This window comes from Eleutherodactylus coqui, chromosome 5, assembly GCF_035609145.1.
Source record: "Eleutherodactylus coqui strain aEleCoq1 chromosome 5, aEleCoq1.hap1, whole genome shotgun sequence".
Taxonomy (NCBI): Eukaryota; Metazoa; Chordata; class Amphibia; order Anura; family Eleutherodactylidae; genus Eleutherodactylus; species Eleutherodactylus coqui.
This window is the reverse complement of record NC_089841.1, coordinates 100,430,558-100,436,557: the sequence shown is the minus strand read 5'-3', so window position 1 is coordinate 100,436,557 and position 6,000 is coordinate 100,430,558.

The window sequence follows — 6,000 nt, the reverse complement described above, 5'->3', positions numbered from 1 at the left end:
CAATAGATCAAAAAAGATACACCTTCTAAATTGGGAACAGACAATAAAAGAAAACATACCACTCCCAATGTGGCTGAGTGCCTTTGAATGGGCTAATAAAGCCACTCTCTCTGCCAACATTCTCCAAACACATTACAAAGTATTAACTAACTGGTATTATACTCCCTCAAAAATGGCAAAATTCTTCCCGACCCATTCCAACTCATGCTGGAGAGACTGCGGCCAAGTAGGCACCCTATATCACCTGTTTTGGGATTGTCCACAAATCCGTAACTATTGGAAGGAAGTATTTAATACTATACAATTCATAACTGGCATTCGTCTTGGGTGTACACCTCAATTGGCACTCCTTCTTATCGGCTGCCACAAAATACCAAAAAAGAAAAGAAAATGGATATGCCACTTCCTCTTGACCGCTAAAAACATCATAGCCAAAAAGTGGAGGAAAGCTTCTCCCCCCTTGATTGGGGACCTCTTGGGCGCAGTTTCAGACCACTACTGTTACGAAAAAATATATGCAAAATTTAACAACTGTCTGTCTAAATTTGGCAGCATTTGGAATAATTGGCAGCAATTCGAACTAAAAAATAAGTTCTAACATGTTCAAAATTGTTTAGTTGATTTATTTCTCCTACCGCTTAAACACAAAAAGAAATTTATCTCATTTATAGCATATCGTTGTGTGAAATATGAAATTGAAATATCTTTCGTCATGTGTAAATTTGTAACGATGTATTTAATCATCTCTTATATATGCAATGATATGTATATGCTCCTATCTTTCTATAAAATTCAATAAAAATTATTATAAAAAAAATATATATACGCCATGCACCCCTAGATGAATTCGTTAAGGGGTCTAGTTCCCAAAATGGGGTCTCTGTTCTGAAAACCACCGACTGCTCCTTTCGGTTTGGGCCCCGTTGTGCATACGGACAGAAGATTAGTGCCGCAATGGGTATATTTCTAAACACAGGACAAATAGGGGTATCCATTTTGCAGTGCAAATCCTCATTTTCTTGTGCACTAATAAAAAAATCCTGTGTTTAAAATTACATATTTGCAAAACTATGAAATTTTATTTTTTCTCGTCTAAGTTGCATTAATTCCTGAAAAGTAACTGTGGGGTCAAAATACTTCTGACCCCCCTCAGTGAATACACTAAGGGGTGTAGTTTTCAAAATGGGGTCATTTGTGGGGATATCTATCATTCTGACACCTATGAGCCTTTACAATCTTGGCTTGGTGTAGGAAAATAAAGTGTTCCTCAAAATGTTAATAATCAATGTTAAATTTGTATGTCTCGGTGGCGTGGCTTGGCAAGTGGCGGGAGCGGAGAGCTTTCCCTGAGGCTCCTGTTTAAGACGGACTTTGAGGGGATTTCTCGCAGCTCCAGGTTTTGGCCTACCGAACATATCCTTTTATCATAAAGCAATACATATAGATAGATGGATCTCTTTAGTAGACAATAAAATGAATTCCCCTCAATTAACAAAGAAAGAGCCATGCTGAACCGGGAGGGACAGTATCTTCTATGGTCTAACGACCCCCATCTAAACAGAACTCAAACACTATTACTAAGGGCACAATCAAAGTTATGTGTCACCTGAGAAAGGAAAAAGGAGAACACTCCAAATTATCACCAATGACGCCTGTCTCTCTGACTCCCTCAATTTTAGCTAACAAACCACGGAGAATCCTAAGCCCATGGACAAAATTGAACCCAATGACAGTACACGATATTATCAAAGGGGCCAGAATAACAAGCCTAAATTAAACATTTACACACTTATAACAAATAACCCCTTGAACTCCTTAGAAACGTTATGCATTTATACCTCACTAAAAAAACTACAGACGCAGTTTTGTGATAGACTGAGGGACCCATTGTGGTTCGAAACATACCTTTCACTACCTGAACGACCTCGGAAGCTCATGACGCGCCTATATAAAGGCTTGTTACTGAACACCTCATCCGATAAACCGTGGTTTCTTAGAGTCTGGGAAAAGGAACTCGGGGTCACTTTGGACAAGGAAGACACCAAAAGAGTCCAAAATAATTTGCACGGTTTCTCTCAGTGTGTCCGAATACAAGAAAACTCATACAAAATTCTCACCCGCTGGTATAAGACTCTGGTCACAGTATTCAAATCAAATCTTTCAGACAGATATTTGCTGGAGATGTGACTCGCATAAGGGAAATTTATTGCACATCTGGTGGCACTGCCCAATCATAAAACCCTTCTGGCAACAGATCATGACACATATAAGCAAAATATGTGGTACCTCACTCAACCTCAACCTTGAGGAGGTGCTACTGTGGTTGCCCTCTGGACAGAAAAACCCCTCTAAAAGACGTCTACCCACAATACTGATTTCTGCAGCAAAACTGCTTATACCGTGTTTCTGGAAAAATAAAACAATTCCTACCTTGTCTCAATGGAGGGACAAGGTGTCTCAGATAAACCGTTTTGAAGAGATTGCTGCCTGAGAATCTGGCACAAGATCTACATTTTTACTGACCTGGTCACCATGGGTTTTATACCAAAAGAAACAACTCTCATAATATATTTAGCACAAGCTCAAGACTTTGACACCCTAATTCTTATATGTAGGCAAACATCCAAGGCAGAAACCCCTCGTTGGCATGTTCCTTTGTATTCTTTTGTTATGTTTCAACTTATCCACATTTAATACACGAGGTCCTATCTGAGCTGCAACATAGCGACCCAGCTACCTTGACGATAAACAGTTAGCAATTTCATACACAAGTATAAAAGGGGAACAGAATAGTCAGACAACCCCCACCTTTAACCTCTAATATGGATTTGATCTAGTCGAGTTACTAATATCTACCATAGCACTTGGTTCTTATTTAGAGATGAGCGAACACCAAAATGTTCGGGTGTTCGTTATTCGTAACGAACTTCCCGTGATGCTCGAGGGTTCGTTTCGAACAACGAACCCCATTGAAGTCAATGGGCGACCGGAACATTTTTGTATTTCGCCGATGCTCGCTAAGGTTTTCATGTGTGAAAATCTGGGCAATTCAGGAAAGTGATGGGAATGACACAGTGACGGATAGGGCAGGCGAGGGGCTACATGGTGGGCTGCATCTCAAGTTCACAGGTCCCACTATTAAGCCACAATAGCGGCAAGAGTGCCCCCCCCCCCCCCCACTGTCAGCATAAAGATCGTCCTCCTCTGGCACAGCTGTAACAGCTGTAGCAGAGAAGAACGATGTTTGCCCATTGAATTCAATGGAACCGGCAATACAGCCGACTCCACTGAATGCAATGGGCTGCCGGCGATCGCAGGATGAATGGTCGGAAAGGGGTTAAATATATAACCCCTTTCCTGCAATTCATCCAGAAATGTGTTACACTAAAAATATATACCGGCGTATAAGGCGACGGGGCGTATAAGACGACCCCCCAACTGTCACCTTATACGCCGGTAATACAGTGGAGCAAAGAATAAAAAGCATTACTTACGTTTTTAGATGATCTGCGGCGCTCCTGCAGGCTGTCACTCCCTCCTGGTCCACGGCAGACAAGCTTTCTCCACGAAAGACTTTAAATCCCTGCCTCCAGAAGCACATGTGCCTTCAGCCAATCACAGCCAATGACAATGATGTCATTGAATGGCTGTGATTGGCTGTGTTTCTGGAGGCGGGGATTTCAAGCCTTGAAATCCCCGCCTCCAGAAACACAGCCAATCACAGCCATTCAATGACATCATTGTCATTGGCTGTGATTGGCTGAAGGCACATGTGCTTCTGGAGGCAGGGATTTAAAGTCTTTCGTGGAGAAAGCTTGTCTGCCGTGGACCAGGAGGGAGTGACAGCCTGCAGGAGCGCCGCAGATCATCTAAAAACGTAAGTAATGCTTTTTATTCTTTGCTCCACTGTATTACCGGCGTATAAGGTGACAGTTGGGGGGTCATCTTATACGCCCCGTCGCCTTATACGCCGGTATATATTTTTAGTGTAACACATTTCTGGATGAATTGCAGGAAAGGGGTTATATATTTAACCCCTTTCCGACCATTCATCCTGCGATCGCCGGCAGCCCATTGCATTCAGTGGAGTCGGCTGTATTGCCGGTTCCATTGAATTCAATGGGCAAACATCGTTCTTCTCTGCTACAGCTGTTACAGCTGTGCCAGAGAAGAAGGATTTGTCTTCTATATGTTCTCAATGGGGTCAGCGCTGCTGCCGCTGGCCCCATTGAGCGCATATAGAATGCATCCATAGCGAGCAGCGGGAGGGGCAGATTTCAATACTCGGGTGACACCTTATCTCCCCAGCCACTCACAGCAGGGGGGTGGTATAGGGCTTAAACGTTGCAGGGGGAAGTTGTAATGCCTTCCCTGTCTTTATATTGGCCAAAAAAAAGCGCTAACGTCTCAGGGAAGAAAGTTTAATTTACCAGAACACCGCATGGTGTTCGTTACGAATAACGAACATCCCGAACACCCTAATATTCGCACGAATAGCAAGCTCGGACGAACGCGTTCGCTCATCTCTATTCTTATTCTTTTACACATAAAGGTCGCCCTATTATACTATGCTCTTCAACTGAGGGTCAACATAATAGGAAAAACACACTCATACCTTCACTCTTGGTTTATATGCCAATTAACTGAGCAATTACCCGCACCTTATAAACATGTATACTTATACTGAATGTAGGACCTGCGAGTCCAATTTCATTTGTGTACTGAGATTGCTTACCACTAATGCTCCTTTACCTCGAATGTTATCTTAACATCTTTTAATAAAAAGAGATTTATTTTTTTTTAATTGTACGTCTCCTAAATGGTTAAAATAAAAACTAAAGTTTTTCCAATGTGCGCCCAAAGTAAAGTAAACAGATGGAAATATATATCTTATCAAAAATTTCTATATTATGTTTGCACATATTTGAGATATTACAGTTGGGAATGTAAAAAAGTGTCAATTTTTTTTAAAATGTTCCCAATTTTGGCGCTTTTAATAAATTATACACAAATTATATCGGTCTATTTTTTCCGCCTAAATGAAGTACAACATGTGGCGAAAAAACAATGTCAGAATTACTTGGATATGCAAAACTTTTACAGTGTTAATCTATGTTAAAGTGACACATGTCAGATTTACAAAATTTGGCCTGGTCATTAAGGTGCAAACAGGCTTCGTCACTAAGGGGTTAAATTCATTGTAAAATCCATGAAACATATTTTTTACAACAGATCACTTTCCTGCATCCTTTAGCTATAACAAAACATCTCCTTATGTCAAAATGCAAAACATATGTTTTGTTTGTCTATTTGTATATAAATATTTGTAATGTGCTCCACAGTTTCTAACACAAGAAGAAATTTGGAATGTTCTATACAAACAGTAATCACAAGGTCAGCCATAAGCAAAGAATAGAGTTCAAAGGGAGTAACTATAGGTTTCTGTAACTCCCATTCATTTCTATGCATGTATTCATCTATTTTACACATTTATATACTGCATGCGTGTGCTGCATATCAATTGATGTTTCCACTGGGGCTCAGAGTCTAAAGGCCCATTTATACGGAAAGACGATCACTCAAAATGCAATCAAAAGATAGGGAGAATGACAGTTTGAGCGATCATTTTACATAAGCTGCTGATGGGCACTAATGCCTATTAGCAGCTGATTACCTTCATTTGCATGTAAATGAGCCGCCAGGGCTGTATGCAGAGAAGAACAGGTGGTCTATTCCCTGCATAAAGTTTCTTTGTTCTGCCATGGGGCTGCAAGCTGAATACAATGTAATTAGCACTCCCCGTGGAGGACACAGCATGCGGTCCCTGCTATCAGCTCTCCGGCTGAACGATGGATTTTATGCTCACCCAAAAATCATCCCACCTGCCCTATGTATGTATGGCAACGTTACAACCAAAATGTGAAGAAAATTAACTAAACTAGTCTGAGCTTGACATTAATCATGCTGTGCTACTTATTTTCCCTATGACATATTTTCTTA